Source organism: Dermacentor albipictus, chromosome 3 (assembly GCF_038994185.2).
Source record: "Dermacentor albipictus isolate Rhodes 1998 colony chromosome 3, USDA_Dalb.pri_finalv2, whole genome shotgun sequence".
NCBI lineage: Eukaryota > Metazoa > Arthropoda > Arachnida > Ixodida > Ixodidae > Dermacentor > Dermacentor albipictus.
In genome coordinates, this window is record NC_091823.1 from 93,336,490 (window position 1) to 93,355,108 (window position 18,619).

General features: G+C 44.1%; 1 long non-coding RNA gene across 1 annotated transcript in view; it reads left to right on the top strand.

Moving 5' to 3' along the window:
* Positions 1 to 11,712: 11,712 nt before the first annotated feature.
* The window catches only part of LOC139057477 (uncharacterized), a 346,740-nt gene continuing 339,833 nt past the window's right edge, over positions 11,713 to 18,619 (top strand). The window contains exon 1 of the long non-coding RNA XR_011512816.1: positions 11,713 to 11,838. This is a non-coding gene — a long non-coding RNA (uncharacterized lncRNA). The remainder of the gene's footprint in view (positions 11,839 to 18,619) is intronic.

Sequence of the window (18,619 nt, forward strand, 5' to 3'; positions counted from 1 at the left end):
CTTGGTATGGAGAAACACCTTTACGCGGAGAGTGAGTACCACAGGGCAGTTTAGTAGACAGCGTGCTATTCAAAAAATATATAACTGACATGGTAAACAATTAGCTGGGCGCCATATCTGTACATATATTATATACTGACGATTGTAACAATTTTGTTACCAACGGTATAGAACTGTTGTAAAAACACGTTATTGAATAAAGCAAAATTGTCTGCCTCGAATAGCATGCGGATTAGTGCGAAGGGAGAGCCTGTTCTATTTAGACAAAAGAACACATTCATTTCGCCACGTGATACCATAATCACCAACTCCTGTAAAATAAATATTGTTGAAATATGAAAGAATTTATATGCCTTGGCATTGTTCTTTCTCGTATAAAAAAAGTTATAAAGTCAGATATTCTATATACAGGGTGTATTTCTTTTAGCTGGACCAAATTTTTAAAAATTGCCTGTGGGAGCACAATTCTGACCCCTGATCTTAGTTCATTAGGGGGCCATAATCTTTACGAGAAATCAAAATACCTCATTAAATTATTAGAATAATTACGCTGATTAACTTTTCAATTAAATATGTTACGGCACATATTGCAATCATCAAAGCGTAGGCAGTGAGCTCGCAAGGCTTATGAACTTGGAATGGATTCTTAGGACACGACCAGTTCCGAGATATTAATTTTCAAAATTTTCGGTGATATGCATTGATCTTCTAGTTGCCTTTGTGCTTCAATGTAGAAAAGAGCCATTTTCTTAAAAAGTTAACTGGAACAACAGCGCATTCTTACAGCAACTCTCGTAAACAGCGCCTATTTCGAAACTAATATCATTCTCAAGATACGTTCCAAGTCGATATTCCTAGTAAACCCAGTAGCTACAATTCGTAGATTGAAGTATGGGCTGTAAGGTAATTCCATAAAAAGTGAATTATCGTAATTTTGCTAATTTTTCAATTAAGGATTCAGATTTCTTGTGAAGGTGGTGGCCGCCTTATTGAGAATTTGTATCAAGTGCTAGTATTGTGTGGATTTCCCCAGGAAATTTTAAAACTTTGGTGAACATGAAAACAAAAACAACCAGTATTTACCCCCTCCTACCTCTTCTCCTTCAACAACAACAAAAACAACAATAACAAAATAGTCTTGGTGACTGGTGTAATTAGTTGTCCCCGACACTTGCTTTCTACAAAAGCTAAAAAGCTGTTCTATGCCTTTTTGTTCTGTTCGCGCATAAATGATGGTCATCTTGTGTGGGCGACTGCACCTTACTCAAATCTACAACGCGGTCACAAGGTGTGAAAAAAAATTCGTTGGCTTTATTGATAATGCAATCATAGATCTTCAACTACAGATTAGTTGCATACATCATTTGTAAAGTATGATTGTAGTATCAAATCTAAAAACATTGAGCAAGGATAACGTAAATACCTTCCGTATGGTACCTTATTAACAAAACACCGTTTAAAGTTCCACTACACAACACGGGAAAAGCTGAGTTGTACCGTCAGTTTATTTAAATCTTGGTAAGCAGTGGCTTTTTGCAATCGGTTCTCTAGCGTCCCCATTTTCACTTATTCACCGTTACCTATCAACAACCTATCAGCAACCTACTATGTACCTACCTATCACAACCTACCTATCAACAACTGCCAATTACATATTTATAGATAATGAAACTTCTGTTCGCGCATTTCTTGTTCTGGTTTACTAGGCTGTAAGTGTTGTGAATGCTTCTCTTGTGTATCAGTATTCATCCATCATTTCCATGAATATTTTCCGCTAAGCTTATAGGAATAGTTCCAAGAGAGCAGCACGATATGTTTTATAGTGATTTTGTAGCAAATATATTTTTTTCAAATTTCTGAAGCATTGAAAGGGCTCGTAGCTTGCGACACTGTCCAGCCTGCATTTTTTTCGCACATTGCACTTCTCTATTTCAGTACAAATGAAGAAAAAATGGTTTGCGTAGACTACAACTTTCAGTGATAAATAAATGCCCGTATAACCCGAAGCAAATAATAATTATGATTTAGATCCTGGGGTTTTACGTGCCATAACCAGGTGGTGATTATAGAGAGAGAAAGCAAGGACAGGAAAGGCAGGGAGGCCACCAGACGAGCACCCGCTTTGCTGCCCTACACTGGGGGGGGGGGAAGGGGGGGGCAGGGGAATAGAAAGAGAAAAAAAGGGAGAGAGTAGGCGCCGAGTTCTTGCTCTCTCCCTTTGGGAGGGACACTATACACAGGGACACTATAAACGGTGGTGATTATGTGACACACTGTAGTAGGGGACTCGGGATTATTTTGACCACCTGGAGTTCTTTACCGTCCGCCCAATCTACATTGCACGAGGAGTTTTTTCCTGTCACCTCCCATCGAAATGCTGCCGCTGTGTCCAGGATTGAACCATCGACTTCGCACGGGTAGGATTTTTGCAAGCCGCGGGCAACGAAAGAAGCACAGAGCTACGGCGTCAGTATCCTTAGCCAGTACAAATATTATACCCTTTCTATTCTCCGACAAATACGCAGTCAAACTACAATTGAAGACAACCAATACATAGAAAATGTTTAGAGCTCTATATGTAATGCTGCTTGTGCAACGATAATAATTACAAACAAAAATCAAAATGGCGTTCTCCTGCGTATTAAGTTTTAACTAAATTTCACCCTTTAGCACTAACCTCATTCTCTGCATTGAAACGCTGGGATTCTTTAATAATTTGCAGTAATATATGAAAAGAAGGCCGATGGATTCAATTTAAGTATGAAGTGTCACGCCACTCAAAAGTACACCATAGCGGCCAAACATTTCACACTCTCGAGCTGCATGCTTAGAGAGCGAATAAATCTGGGCCATTGTCAGTTTGCAATTTCCGAATGTTTATGCCGTAGACAAACCTGCTTTTATGGCCATAGTCAATTTCCCAAGAGACATGCTATGTATCACCCAGAACCCGCCGTGGTTGCTCAGTGGCTATGGTGTTGGGCTGCTGACCACCAGTTCGTGGGATCGAATCCCGGCCACGGCGGCCGCATATCGATGAGGGCGGAATGCGAAAACACCCGTGTGCTTAGATTTAGGTGCAGGTCAAAGAACCCCAGGTGGTTGAAATTTCCGCATTCCCCCACTACGGCGTGCCTCACAATCAGAAAGTGATTTTGGCACATAAAGCCCCATAATGTAATTCTTTTGTCTGTGTGTATCGCCCAGTTTGATGTATTGCATTGTTCTCCCATAAATAGCCGCGCTTGCATACTCAGGTATTCCAGCGTACGCAAAATTACTACTTTTGCGAAAGCTCGCCGTTGTCTCGTCCTATTGGACAGACAAACGTTTTCTACCCACTGGTTGTTCCAGATGCCATTTTATTGCTCGCTGACGAAGAGGGCAGGTTATTTGCAGCGAAGAAAAACGAATGCTCATCAGAAAATCTGGACTTATCATTCCAGTTCCGTCCTTCGCTTCGTATTGCTGCATATTCTGTTCTCATTCTTTTGTAAATTTGAGTTGATTGATTACGTACTGGTGCCACACCAGCGGGCAACGCCAACATGGTGCCGCAGGACATTGCTTCATAGGTATCTCACTTAACAGATGTCGCTGCGGCGCACATCATTGGATAATAAATTAATGGATGTGCAGACCTCTCTTTGGAATCCAGTTGAGGTGCTTTCTTTTATAAGAGTGTCTTTCTATTCTTTTTATGTGATGGCTAGCATGGATATTTACCAGGAAACTGCAACAAAGGCCTATGATGGCCTATTGGAAACGGAACTTGAAACTTCACATAAAAGCTGTTCATTGCAATAGAAGGGCGAACATCTCATCGCGATTATATTGCATCGCTTTAAAGCTCTGGAAAATACTAACGCTACTGCGAAATCTCTCAACCAACCGCAGAGCAATGAAAGAATGCTTTACCCTTTCTTAATGCATAGGAGAGAAGGGAAACATGCGAAAAGCAAAAAATATTCTTCGCGACTACGGAAAGCGAGGCGCCGAAACTCCGAGACACAAGGCCGGTGGAGCAACGAGAGGCGCCAAGCGTGCGCTGAATGGGGATCACAATTAGTCCTGCTGAAACTAATTCCGCGCTGGCGCAAACGAGGTCGGTCCGGGAATTGGCTTCGCCCGCACCGTGGTCTGGGGTGTGCGTGACCGCTTCTGGGATGGCTGCCCGCCGGTCACCGGGGGCAATTAGTGCGTCGGCGAGCGCGCTAAATCACTGCGAGAAGCGCGGGCGAAGCTGCATCACAACGGATTTGCACACCGTTCTTCTTTGGGGAGGAATTTGCGCTGTGCTAATCTCTAACTTACTTGCATAACCACACCGAGCACGCTAAGAACGGCTTGTCCATGTTCAAGGGCTAGCAGCTGTGAAGGTCGATAATGTTACCGAAAAAATATGCGTCCTGCTTTTCTTGGTTGGTGCTGATTGCTAAATGATTGACGCACGCGCAAATTGCTGTTGTGACTTGAAAGCTTGAATACATGGCAGAGAGAGGGGGAAGGCAGGCACAAGACCGACGCATTGTTGTATACCATGATATGGAGGAAAGGTGTAACCTAAAGAGCCTGGATGTCTTCCTCGCCCGCCACTCCACGGAACGGCGGGCGAGGAGGACATAGAACGATCCTAGGTTAGCGGATACAAATAAAAATGAAAAAAAAATCGACATAGATATCTAAGGCTGCTTACGTGTGCGAAAGCATTATAGTTGCTTTGGGAAAATGCTTTTTCTTTCTTGCGTGGTCCTTGTCCGCGTGAGCTCTCACCTGCGTTTTAACTGCGCCTCTGTAAAGTCAAATTAAAACGTGCCGAGTGTCTCCACACGGTCACTTGCCCGCTGGAGTTCAAAACTCGAAGGACCGCTCAGCGGCATCCAATGGGACATTCATGCATTTTATTTTACGCATTCGTTTCATACACTCATGGCGTGGCACCACACCCTACAAATTGGCTGCCCCGTCAGGTGGCCAACGACGCACGGTCTAGGCCACACGTTTAGTCAACCAGAGCCGTGGAATGGCCATGGCGTCGGGGAAGCATGCTTGTCTCGCACCCCGGAGGACCGTGTTTGATTCCCACCCAGATCGAAATTTACGTAATATTCTTTTGAAAGGCATTAATTTGCTTTGTTTACGGGAACCTCCCTGAGAAATTTGACGTCAATTCGAGAATGTTTCAATGTGGTTTCAGTCTTTACCGTCGGCCATCTTTGGTACCATCATTCGATTACAACGCCAGATTTTTGCATAATGAGGCATATTATGCTTTCGCATTAAGGGGACAAAAAGAAAAAAAAAGAAAACGAAGGTATGGTTTGAAAGGAATCCAAGTCAGCTACCTTACTTGAAGAGTATAGTTGCGTATATCTTGTCGGTGGCAGTGTAATTTAATGCCCTTGTTCTCTTTAGATGAAGCTATTACAACACACTGATGCTGTCAAAGACTACCTAGGAAATTTCTCATGAAAACAGTGCGGGTAAAGCCATAGGTTTTCACTCAAGGAACAGCTCTTCAAACGACTTCGGAATTCGGGCCTGTGAATAGCTGTTGTAAGGATAGCGATAACCACTCTGAGGCATGTAATCCACGGCTGTTAATGCGAATCTTTATAGGAATAACTCTGCAAATTTCTTTATACGGTGGGCTGCATTTCTTGTAGGCTGGTTGTGTTTAGATAATCTTTAACTGTAGGTTTCCGTATTGTGAACAAGTTGTCTTCAGAAAAGTGTCATGTAGGGGCGTAAGAAATAATACGAGCATAACTGTGAAAACTTAGTGGCGGCAGGTGCCACCTGAATGCATTATTCTTTCTAATACCACGTCGCGTCTTTCTCTTTAAAGCAAAATATAAACAGGCCTGAAGTTCACAGAAAGATGGAGAATGAGAATGAGCAACGAGTGTCGAAAAACAGGTGTCTCTGGAGTGACCGTTTCGACAAGGCGGCTTGTCAACTGCTGGAACAACTACTTTCTTTGGCAGCGTTTATGTCGCTCATCCCACCCGTCGCCCTTCCACCTTTGGCAGAGTGAGCCATAAAAACGCGGTCACGCTCTTGCCCACTCCTCTCACTCTTTCACCACTATCTGTCTAACTTCCCTGATGTGACTTTACGTAGCTAGTTCACCCTCCCTCGACTCCAGTCTGGGTGAGGGAGAGTGAACTTACAAAGCTGCCAAAGATAGCAGCGGCTGCCCGACAAAGAGAAATGCCTTGCAAAAACGTTGGCCGTAGACCTCTCTTCGTCGGTCACTGTTGCTTATCAACAAGAAAAAAAGAAAGAATTGGCATGACTTCCAGTCAATAATTTTTTTCCACACTTGCTACTAAAGATTGACTAAGACACTGAAAACTGTAAGCAGCCCCTCCCATATACTTAACACGCAATTCACAGACGTCATATCAGTGTGACATCTCACTTTCACGCTTCATTGAGCTTTCGTATATTGGCGCCCTCATTGATAAATTGGCTGCTCCGCGATGTCTAGGCACAACAAACTTACGCGACCGATTGAGCAACCTAGCTGGTATTACTTGTCTGACAGTGTTGTGTTCCTCCTTTCATATATTGTTAAACTTCCCCACTCTTTGCAGGCACCTGGAGATGAGTGTTTTAGTCATTACTGAATCAATAATTTGGAGCGAACGATGGGTTTACTTTGTAAGAGAAGGAAGAGGACGGCTGTTTCTTGCGGCAGGTGGAGCGAACCTTGCAAAGGTGGCCGGTAGTTGCTCCGCCTACACGCCTGTCAACCATCAAAGGGCCTAACAAACTTCGCAACACAACTAACATCACCAACCATCAGAAACAAGTTCACTCGGAGACAGATAAAGTACGCGTTTCCCGAACCACGACGACTCATACGGTTCACCATTTACATCCAAATCCTGTATCACGGAGGAGCATAAGAAGGAATCGTAGCACCTACCTTCTAATTATATAATGCCATCAGGGGAACAAAATATCACCCCCATTCCATTGTGGAGCCGTTTTGCACTTGAGTTCATCAGATAATTTCTTACGGCCTGCTTCCGATTCAGTACACTTTAGTGCGTAAAGTTCAATGTGACCACGAGCTTGAAAATACACACACGATCATGTAGAAAGCGATGCGCATATTAGAGTCTCTATAGTCCGACCGCGAAGCACTCTGAAGTCGTTGAGACAATCATCATCAGCAGCAGCACATTTTTATTTCCACTGCAGGACGTAGGCTTCTCGCAGTGATTACCAGTCACCTGCCATGCACTAGCTGAGTCCAATTTCTGCCTGCAAGGTTCCCGGTTTCACCACCCCACCTAATTTCCTGCCGTCCCTGACTGCGCTTCCCTTCTTTTGGCGCTCACTCTGTAACTAATGATCCACCGGTTATCTACCCTACGTATTACATGGCGTGCACATCTCCATTATTTTCTGTTAATGTCGACTATAACATCGGCTATCTCCATCTGCTCTCCGATCCGCCACTGCTGTCTTCCTGTCTCTTGACGATACGCGTAACATTTTTTGTTTCATCACTCTTTGCGGGGTCCTTAACTTGTTCTGGAGCTTCCATTATAACCTTCAAAGTCCTGCCCCATGAGTTAGTAACCGTAGTATGCAATGATTGCCCAGTTTTTTTTTTTTCAACTGGAGTGGTAAGCTCCCAGACAGCAATTAGTTACAATGCACAAACATAGAAAAAAAATGATTAGGCTCCTAGAAGCAAACATGCCCTGAGCCGCATCTTCCTTTAACATAAACTGAAAGTTCAACATGAAGTGTTGAACTCCACTGTAAATATCTTTCAAATGAATAAAACCTTCTTCTAGTGCTACTTGCTCCGCTCTCTCTAACGAACAGGTCGCAATAACTATTTAGTTTTACGCGTCATGCCCTTAATCCCATGGCAGTACTTACGTTTAGAAAGTTTTAGTAAATGATACATTTGCATTCTCTCCCGTCCTCTTTGTGATGGTTGTTTTGGCATCGGCCTCTTCATTTGTTCCAAAAGTTATGACACGAGTGCACCCAGATAACCTCTAAGTCCATTATGCTCGCTACATAATGATGCCTCGTTGCAGCCGCAATGTTTTGAGAGCGCCTCAAAGCAGCAAAGTGCGGGACAATGATCTTCCAGAAAGTAAGAAACAAAGATAATGATGAGAGAGCTGCATGGGCGTTAAGAGGAACACATATGCTCCAATTCATCACGGCGCTTCGTATACAATTCCATTGTGCTGCAAGTGAATGCGCTTCTTTATTTTTCATCCTATGGTGTAGTATACTGCAGTCCCAAGGCGCACCATAATGACGTGTGAATGCAAATGAAAACTGAAGAATGGAGCTCGAAATCCACGCAAACAGACAATATTTGGGTAGCGCAACTTACATTTTCGCGGCTCTCAAAACAAGAGGTTTGAGCACTGCTGTAATAAACATAAAAGTTGGCGCTTATATATTACTGTCCAGGAAAAGAAATGAAAGGTTTCAACACAGACAGCTGTTCGAGGTGGTTGAGATTCATTTTGCTTGTAGCTCAGGAGAGACTGTCAGCGCTTTTGAGCGCTTCTTGCCTGGGCTTTTTTGTTGTGTTATTATATATCTCAAGTGCTAAATGAAAATGAAAGTAAAGTTATTACCATATTTCTTATTGCGAGTCCACTCAAGCGTCATGACTTCTTCTATAGCTGAAAGCAAAGTAGGACTGTTATTACTGCTGGCAGGAAATTGAAGGGTTGAGATTTTAGAAACAATATTTCTACGTAAAACGTAATAACGTTCATTGTCAAGTAAAATACATATTATAATAAAATGACTGCACCATGGAAATGACAGCGTGAAGGAGAGACGAATAAATTTATACGGTCATTTGCTTAAAAAACGATCAATTCGAATACAAATTGTCAATTTTACAGAATATAATATCATGTGGCAATGAAGAGAACAAGCGAAATGCACTTGTATATGAGCGTGAAGTGCACGAAGTAGTAGAAAATACATAGTCGGATGAAACCATAAGGAATTTCAAAATTACTGAAAAAACATTTTACTAAAAGTGACATGGCTGGAAATGCGCTATACGATATTGTCCGTATGTGAAGCATGAGTAGTGGTTCAGAAGAACTTCAGTTTGGCCTAGTTGGTGTTTACTGCATATAATATTGACCCCAAATAAAGACGGGGACAGTAGGAGAGAACCTGACTCAATCCACTTTGCTACCCTACACGTGGGAGGGGGACAGGGGAGTCAAAGAGAGAAAGAGAAAACATGAGTGTACATCGCACTTTCACATGCACTAAGTAAAGTGCGGGATATCTACAGTCGGGCACTCAAGTCTGTTGTCTTCAGGTAGTGAAGAAGTGCTCGAATGACTTTCTGGGCTAACAAACTTTAAGGCCTGGCTCCCAAGATCGTTGTTTCTCTGAATGGCCTATCGTGCAGTCTATTCAAAGCACACTGGAGAGCCTGAGGTTGGTTCTCAAAGCGAGAACCGTGGCACAGAAGATGACTGATGGTCTCTTAAACCTTGCACTTAGCGCACATTGGTGAGTCCGCCATTCTGATATGATAGCTGTGGGAGTTAGCGAAGGCTACTCCTAGCCACAGAAGACACAGCAGCGTTGCGTCACATCGTGAAAGGCTTGCTGCTAATTTCAGTTTCGGTGATACATCGAGGCTGTATAAACAACAGTTAGAGTTCTGTGGTGTATGCCAATAACTGAGCGAGATAGTACGAGCGAGACTGCGAAGCTCTCTTGCAGCAGCTACTCTCGATAAATGTACAAGGAGTGTCGGTGCTCCAGCCTAGGCACGTCGGGCAGCGTCATCGGCGATGTGAATACCAACAATGCCACAATGTCCCGGCAGCCACTGAACTATTATATCATGTCTTACTTCAGAGGTGCAATGGCAAATTTCGTTGATCTGGGACACCAGCTGTTCATAATTACCACGTCGTAAACCTCGCAAGTTCTGGAGGCCTGCTTTCGAGTCCCAAAATATTGCCCATTTGTTGGGCGGTTCTTTTTCAATGTATTCGACAGCAGCGCGAAGAGCGGCCAGTTCGGAACCTGCAGATGTCGTTACGTGTGAAGTCTGACACTTGATGACGACCGATTGAGATGGTATAACAATGGCACCCGTCGAACTTCCCGAGACCAAGCCGTCAGCGTAAACATGAATTTGATTAGCGTACGAACAATGCAAAAGTTCCAATGAGATCTGCTTCAGAGCTGCGGTGGGCAGGCTAGCCTTCTTCGCAGCTCCTGGAACAACAAGGTACACTGGAAGCTTTTTCAAGCACCACAGAGGGGATGGCGTTCTTGTTGCTGGCGAGTATCTCAATGGCAAAGAGTGCTGGTTAGCAGCAACTGATCTGGAGAACGCCGCCTTGGGTCTTTTCTCAAGCAAGCGAGCGAGATGGTGGTCAGGGTCTCTGGATATATGGCGAACATGCGCCCGGAGTGCGTGGATATCTATATAGGTCCTTATTGGGTAGTCTCTCACGGTGGCAATTGTTGCCACGGTTAAAGCACATCGAGGTAGCCCCACACAAGTTCGAAGGGCATGGCCTTTAATGCTCAGTAAGACATGTATGTTAATATTGTTAGCATTGGAACTCACTGATGTGCTACATCGCAAGTATCCTAGGAAGAGCGCCCTGTATAGTTGAAGCATAGATGCCACGGATGTGCGTCATATTTTACCGGCAAGAAACCTTAGTATATGAGCGATAGAGGTATGCCTATTCAAGTATGACATGTGGGGGCTCCATGAGAGGTCTCTGTCGATAATAACGCGTAGGAATCGGTGAGATTTCGCGTATAAAATTGGTGGTCAATAGAAATGGGGTACCAGTATACAGGCTTTGGGTGAAAGCGACTGAGGCGCACTTCTTGGTTGAAATGCTGAGACCTTGAGCACGCAGGTTCAACTATGTTATTGTCACTGCTTTTTTGAGCCGTGCACGCAGCTGGGGACGTGTAACTTCTAAGGCCCATATGCATATGTCGTCAGCATATATGGAAAAGTTGACTGGATGTGGTATAGATCATCGGCAATTCTCTCGCGCAATATTTCTGCACCGTCTAATCACATAAGGATTGCGCGCTTTGAGCTTAGGGTAATGCGAGAAGAAATCGAGCACACGTGTTATTGAGGGGACATTTGCGACGCTTAGTGCTCTGCTATTCATTGTTTCTAAACATTAATTTTTCAGTGAGAGACTTCTAAATTTATCTCATAGTCACATGTCACAGCTGCTCTCTCATCCCATTCTGTGCATCAGATTGCTCAAATTTGCTTATTCTTGAAGCATTTCTTAGAAAGCGTAACCTTTTTGTCCCAAATATTAGCAATATTCGCTGGTTCACCAATATAAAAAAAATATCACATACTGTTTCAAAAAACATAAAACTACAGGAACATCCTACGCGACTGCAGCCGTACGAACGCCGTACCTGCCGCGTCCTCTAACGGGCTTCAACGGCTCGGAATCCATTTCACAATGGAACTTTATTTTGGGGCATCATAAGCAGTTACGTTTAGTGCGACTGACGTGGTGAGTACCGTTATTGTCGGCGATTGCCAGGAAGCCAATGCTACAACCGTTTTGCTAAGGCAGCATTAAAACTTCAATCGAACTAACTTTTCGCTCGGAACTTGCGCGACTACGCTACCGCGCGGAATAACACGGCCAAGCGCACGCAGACATGGTTTCCGTGATGGTTTCGGACGAGCGAGCAGCGGCAGTTTCGTCCCGGGTTTCAGCATTTCCCGCGTTTCGCACTGCTGTAAGGTCCGACCATACAGCGTTGTCGATTCTCCGGCTCCTGTGAAAGGGTTGCACGGTAAGTTCGAATGAAGTTGAATTATTCGTTGTGTCAGAAAGCTGTTGATCTACGAATCACTGATCCACCACCTTCCAGTGCGCCCGCCTTTCTAATGGCATGCTTCCTTGCTGTGGGTTAATATTCTAGACCTCATGCGAGTGCTTATGTGACGTTCAGCTGTCGCCATTCTTTCCGGGCATGCAAATGAACGGCGTAGCTCACTCTATCGCCTTTGGGAAATTAAAATTTATCGCCGAATTGCCTGGCCGGTGCTTGCTAGGCAGTTCGTCTAGCCGCTCACAGAATGTAGTTGATGCGCTCTTGCGTTGGTAATTTGCATAGTGTATAGTTACAAGAGCTTATATCGGCATTGACTGCGTCTCCTGACATGTCTCCTGCGTATACCTCACAGCTGCTAATAATGCGTGAAAGCGCGGCCAGAGATGCCAGCCACGCCTTGCACTCCATGGCAATCCGGTGTTATATTACGCGTCGCTGCTCAGGACAAGTTCAGCAAATGCTGGAAAGAAATGCGCCAGTCAGCTGCGCTTATCACAGCGCGATTATCTTTTGTTGGGACATTGCACATCGTTTGGAACGCTGGCGGCAAACGAGGCGCTGGTGAGACTTTGACTTCGACAAAAACACCACTCGTAGCCGCGCGCCAGCCTGCACGGATCAAATATCTTGCTTATCTGTTTTAGAGCGAAGCCATAGAGAGTGGCGAAGCTTTCTTTGCCTTTCCCCCTAGTTTTTGGGCGCTGATGCAATGGTCTTTCCACGTGTGTCGCTGGGTTTCTTGCAATAGCACCAGATGGCGCATCCAGACTGGTGCTGCCGCGGGCTGGGATGCGTAGTTAGTGCGTATGGGACGTGCTGTGCTTGCTTTCCTACTCGACAAGAATGCCGGTGCTTGCCTGTGAGGGTCGGGAGTTGTACTGTGATAGTGTACACCTTACAATCGTCCATAGCCTGAAGAAAGCGCTTGGAGCTGGTGCGTCAACAGCGTGCTGGTCACGTATGCAAAAGGATGACGTAAATGGCTCCAAAGTGTGCAGCTGTACCTTTAAGTACCTGCTATTATTGTTGCAATGTGCCCTCCTCGTAACCTGTGAGCTTATTGTGTTCAACGTTTGCTACTTATATCTGCCCCGTATATTCTTTTGTTCGAGTTCCAGAATTTTCATTGTGTTCGCTTAGTCCTTTCACGGACACCTTTGACCTACTGTTCTGTTCCACTTATAACTGTTCTGCACTATGTCTTCTTTTCTCCGTTGGTTCTTCTGGCGCTATAGTATGTTTGGCCTTACGCTGTTTTTTCGAGGCAATAGATCTAGCCCTAATGGCCTCTTTAGTGTTTTTTTTTTCCTTGCTAACTTTGTTGAATGCCTTCCTATCGCATTGTATTTCATTTTTCTCTTTGTAATTGTTTCACTTTTATCTACTTTGTCAATTTTTTAATCGCTGTATTTGTTTAGGTGTCTTTTGATCTCATTCTCGATGCCTACCACTCTATTTTTCCCCTGTTGATTACTGAACTTTGCACTCATAGGTCATGAGTCTCGCTTTTGCTTGCGGTAAAAAAGTTCCGCTTCATTAGAGCAACGTGTCTCTTATCGCTGATGAAGCTGGTTGCTGCATGCTCGTGTATATTTATTTTGCTCAATTTAGTCCGAATAGTTTTTGCCATCAGCCAATAGTATGGTATATACTCCAGTTTTCACGCAAGTATAACGAATCGACAGACGGAAGCGAGTACAAACACACAGGACACAAAGCGCCAGCTAGCAACTGTTCTTTTTCTTTTCCAGGAAAACGAGAATATGAGTGCACTCTATATCGCACAAGGAATTCCAATTTGAAAGGCTATATTTCTTCTTTCACTTTAATACCACGTACGACGATAACGATGTCACGTTCATTTAAAGAGAAAAAAAAATACGAATAGCAGTATCAAAGGCATAAAAAGTAATGCAGCGCAAGGATGTGCAAGAATTCTATTCTGAGGAACATTTCCAAGAACACATAGTCACGGTTTATTGGTATGGCGCTTCCTCTACGTTTCGTAGCCATTCTTCGTCTGAACAGATATTCGCGCTTTTAATTTTCTATGTTGTTCCCCACAAGGGACCTTACTTTATTCTTATTAGGACTATTATTTTATAAACTTTTGAATGGACTTGTTAAATTTTTTTGTCATTTCTACGGAGTTAGTGCGACATAGATTCGAGTGACTTTGACCATTATGACACAAAATGTGGTTATGACACCCTTTTGTACATGCAACAGACTTACTTTAACTTCTCTTTATCCCTGTTATTGCATGCGAGGGCATTTTTAAAATGGTATGGTTCAGATGATTTTGTTTACTATTACTAGGCTAACAGAGGAACTCCAGCTCACTAAGTGCTTTCTCTTGGGCTGAATAGTATTGAACGAAATGGCTCAAAGTTTGTTGGAAACCACGCTCTTCCTAAATAAATGGAAAGCACGCTGAGCAGTGTCATAGCTTGTCAAGGCGTTACTTTGGGCTTGTTGGTAGCACATAGCTCTTACATTCCAGAATCCATAGCTCAACTGCTGCAAGCAGCACTAGGTTGTCCAGGCAACGTCATTGATGACTGGCGATTATGAGTGCGTGAGCTCGCCGTCTATATTATTTATAAGGGAATGGACTTTATAGATGGCCACTGGTGACAGTTCAGTAATTGTTGGCAATGCACACGTTGTGGCGGTACCGTTAGATGGGCTGGTTTCGTTTCTTTAATTCTTCTTTTTCCTTTTTACTTGTGTTGGTCTGTATATTATATAAAGTGTATGACACAGAACTTAAGTTGAAAGTTTGGGTCTTTGCCTGTCGTTTCGAGTTTCAAGTGTGGTCCAGAAGACCGCTCTGAATTTCTAAGCGAAAATAGTAGACCCGTGATTTGTCTTCACGGTAGTGCTCCTGCAGGCTACATAGCTGTGATTCAAAAGCTTATTTTCACATCCTTGAATGAGTTAATGCTCTTTTATATTCACTGTAGGTAGCTCCGGTGATTTGCGATGTTTTCTTTTCCCCATGCAAGCCGGCATCTATGGGAGCTAGGATGTGTTGAGAGGTCATGTGCTTGAATACGTCAATTGAACAATAGAGCTTACAAGCTAGCGAGGACGAAAACGAGCGTAATAGACATTAGCAGCATCTTCTAACTGTACTTATTGAAATTAGCGTCACGCGTATATGAAACAAGCGAAATGAACTAAAACAATACAGCGAAGACAAGCTTTGTCACCTTTAATTTATACGCACAGCCTTGAGTGAAAACCACTATTTGTTGTGCTTGGAATGGCGAGTTTCTCACGCGCTGGGATTTCCACGTCACTGCGGCTGTCTCTCTTCGAGGGTCTGAGTAGGCGATGCCAAGGGCGAATTGTAACGACAGAAAGGACCAATAACTTGATTATTGCACACTGAATGCGCCACGAGAGTAATTTATTCCTGAAATTTTCAGCCTCTGTAGTTCACGTGGTATGGCTGAAATATTCGAGCAGTAATCGCGGCATTCGTCAATGTGCTCGTTGTTTCCTTTACAGCGCTGCCCCGAAGAGCTCAGAATAAACTACTTCGCTAGACGAATACACTTAACGCTGTCACACAAGCCACCTATGTGCAGCTGCACTTACTCGCTGAAACAACACAGTGCATAAAATAGCGCCGCGGTAGCCTTATTGGTAATTCACCGTGCGCGTAATGCGCAGGTTATGGGTTCGGCTTCCACCTTCGTCAATGTATTTTTTTAGTCCAGTTTCATTGCTCTCTATCTTGTGATTTCTACATTGATAGTAAGCGTAACAATTACCATCCCCTATGGTTTGTGTGGATTCGTTTTCTGTCGAGAACTTTAGATCCGCCACTTCAGGTTCTATCCACGTGTGCCTTCCGCCGACTCCATCATTTCCCAGCTCAGGTTCCGAGACAACGCGTTCGAGTCAAATCAAAAGCAAACTACCGCAGAGTACCTTTAAGTAGATGACGGCTATCATACGCAAAATAGCAGCCTAAATGATGTCGATGCATCTATTAGTGCCACAAAAAATTTTAGCCGCCAAGTTTTTTTTTCCACTTAAGCTTGTTCATTACTACAGAGCAGGAGATTCTACCATAAAGGTAGCAGACAAAAAACTAAAAACTTAAATTTGGACACTTGGCCTATGCTTATACGATCCAAGGATAAGCACGAGGTCGCGGGATTGAATCGTCGGCCATGGCGGCCGCATTTCGGTGGGGGTGAAATGCGTAAACACCCGTGGTACTTACATAAAGATGTCCGTTCAGAAACCCTAGGCGGTCAAAATTTCCCGAGTTCCCCACTAAGGCGTGCTTCATAATCAGATCGTGGTTTCCGCTCGTTAAACTACATACTTTCTTATAAGGCACGAGATGGATCCAACAAGAAAAAACTCGAAGATACAACGTCCTTAGCTTTTAATTGCTGTTACGGACGTGGTCGCTGGCAGACAACAACAAAGTTGATGAGATGCACATTTTTGTTTCTTTCTTTCTTCATCCTATCCGGCTTCAGTGCCACTAACGAAATTTACTGCCCCTGACAGGCAGCCAACGAACCATCAACCAAAAATAAGGGGCTGTAGTGAGATCCCAATTGGCGTGGAAGCAAAAGTCCCTGCAATATAAGGGAAGTTCAGATAGGAAAAAAACAAAAGTGGGCCATAACATCAGGCAGCCACTGCCACGCAATTAGTTTTTCGACGCTGATCTGCGCTAATTATTCAGCCCTTGCGCTAATTGAGAGTGCGATGTTACGCTAACCACCGACAGTGTTCTTGTCAAGAAAAAAAAGAACAAAAAATATTCAAGTAAAGTAGAAGTTCATACGAGAAAGCGAGGTTTTGGTTAAAGGAGTATTGATCGAAATATATAAAATTAAAATATAAAACGAACCAGAAGAAAAGCTGCGAATGATGTCTCATTTACATACAAAGAGTGGAGCTGGGAAGTGAACGTCATGAAACTCGTGGTAATAATAATTTGATCCTCAGTAAGCCTGCAAATATTGTGCCTAGTAGAAGAAAGGACATCCAGCATAGAGACGGGTTAAATGGGATGTAATAATCGGCCCTACACAAGTCGATATGAGGGCGGGACAAATGACTGACTCAACAATCGGCAAGAGCTTCCCAGAAAATAGGAGGGCTTCATGTATATCCTCGAACTTCTCCCGTTGTTGTTTGATGAACAGGACGAGCACTACTTATACAAGGTCTTTAAGGTAAGCAAATACTAATGTTAGCAAAAAAGAAAAGAAAAATGAAAGAGGCAGTTTCGCCCAAACCGAAGCATCGACTGCGATAGCAAACGAGTAGACACCTGTACGAAGTAGGGACAGTAGTTTCATTGGTTCTCTAAATTTGCAAACATTCGCTTACTAACTAAATTAACAAGCAAGGTGTAGATCATATTCACCGCAAATAAAGACGGGGACAGCGGAGGAGAACACAAAAACGACTCGGGCGGTATGATATGCTATGCAGTAAACACCAACTAGGCCAAACTGAAGTACTTCTGAACCCAGGTGTATCGTGGATACTACCAAAGATGGACACATCTCACACGATGACCGCGGAAACTCACTGTCAAAGTGCTGGAGTGAGTGAGGAAGCGTGGCAGCAGCAGCGAGCGAACTCGCATTCGTGCTGCCTCGCGCTTTAACGCGAACTAAGCGTTGAGAACACAGTGCACACGAAGCTATCAGCACTCACACTCTATCCACATTGCAGAGCACTTTCAAGATCCGGCCCGGGCGGCGGTGGTATACCCATTAGCCACCCGAGTAGAACGCTGCCGCCCTCTGGTGGCTTGCGTGTGACGAAAGACGGCGCGCATCCTACTCGTCGCAGATTCTACACATTGTGGTTCGCTCTCTAGATAGGGCCCGGGCGGCCGGGCTATACGCAGCAGCCTCTGCCAGTAGATGCCCCCCTCCCTCCTTTCTCCCTGGTGCCTTTCGTGTGACGGAAAACGGCGTGCTTCCTCCCAGCTTTACTCCCTTGCGCTCGCGTGATTGAGCCACCGTCGTCGGCTCACCCTCGCACGCTTTCACTCGCACATACAACATGCGGTGGGCGGCAAAGATGTTATCGCCTTTGGACTTTAAACAGAACACCACGGTGACGGTGACGACGACCGCGAAAGTGCGCCTCGAGGGTCCATATAGTTGCTATCACAATAAAAACGCTATTCTAACTTCAAAATATCTGCTTGCATAACGGATTTATGCGGTTTCTCCCCTTTTATCGCAGACTCCATTTTCCCGAACAATTAGAGCCATCGAAAAAATGTTAACAAAAATTCAAACAACTTTCTTTTGCAATGACGAATATCGTAAATTTTAATTTGAGACATCAAGACAATTGTAATAATGCGTAATGATTCTTTGGCGAGTAGCCCAGCGAAATCTGTCCGTCACACGTGAAGTGTAATGCCTTGTGTCTGCATCAAAATGCGTAATTTGCTAGTTTAAGACATTTAATTGTTATAATAGTGTAAATGTTGTTGACTGGTAGATTGATAAGGAAGTGATAAGCAACGTTTGAAAACAAAAAAATAGTGATCAAGGAGATTACTCATGTGATCAGGGAGCGATATAGGGAAAAGGATGCATAGAAAGGCACGGAAGTTAACCAGAGGCAGTTCCGGTTGGCTACCCTGCACGGGGGAAGGGTGAAGGGGGATTAAAAGAGAAAGGGAGCGGCAGGATGAGACAGAGAAAATAGGGACAAGCAAGAACTAACCGCG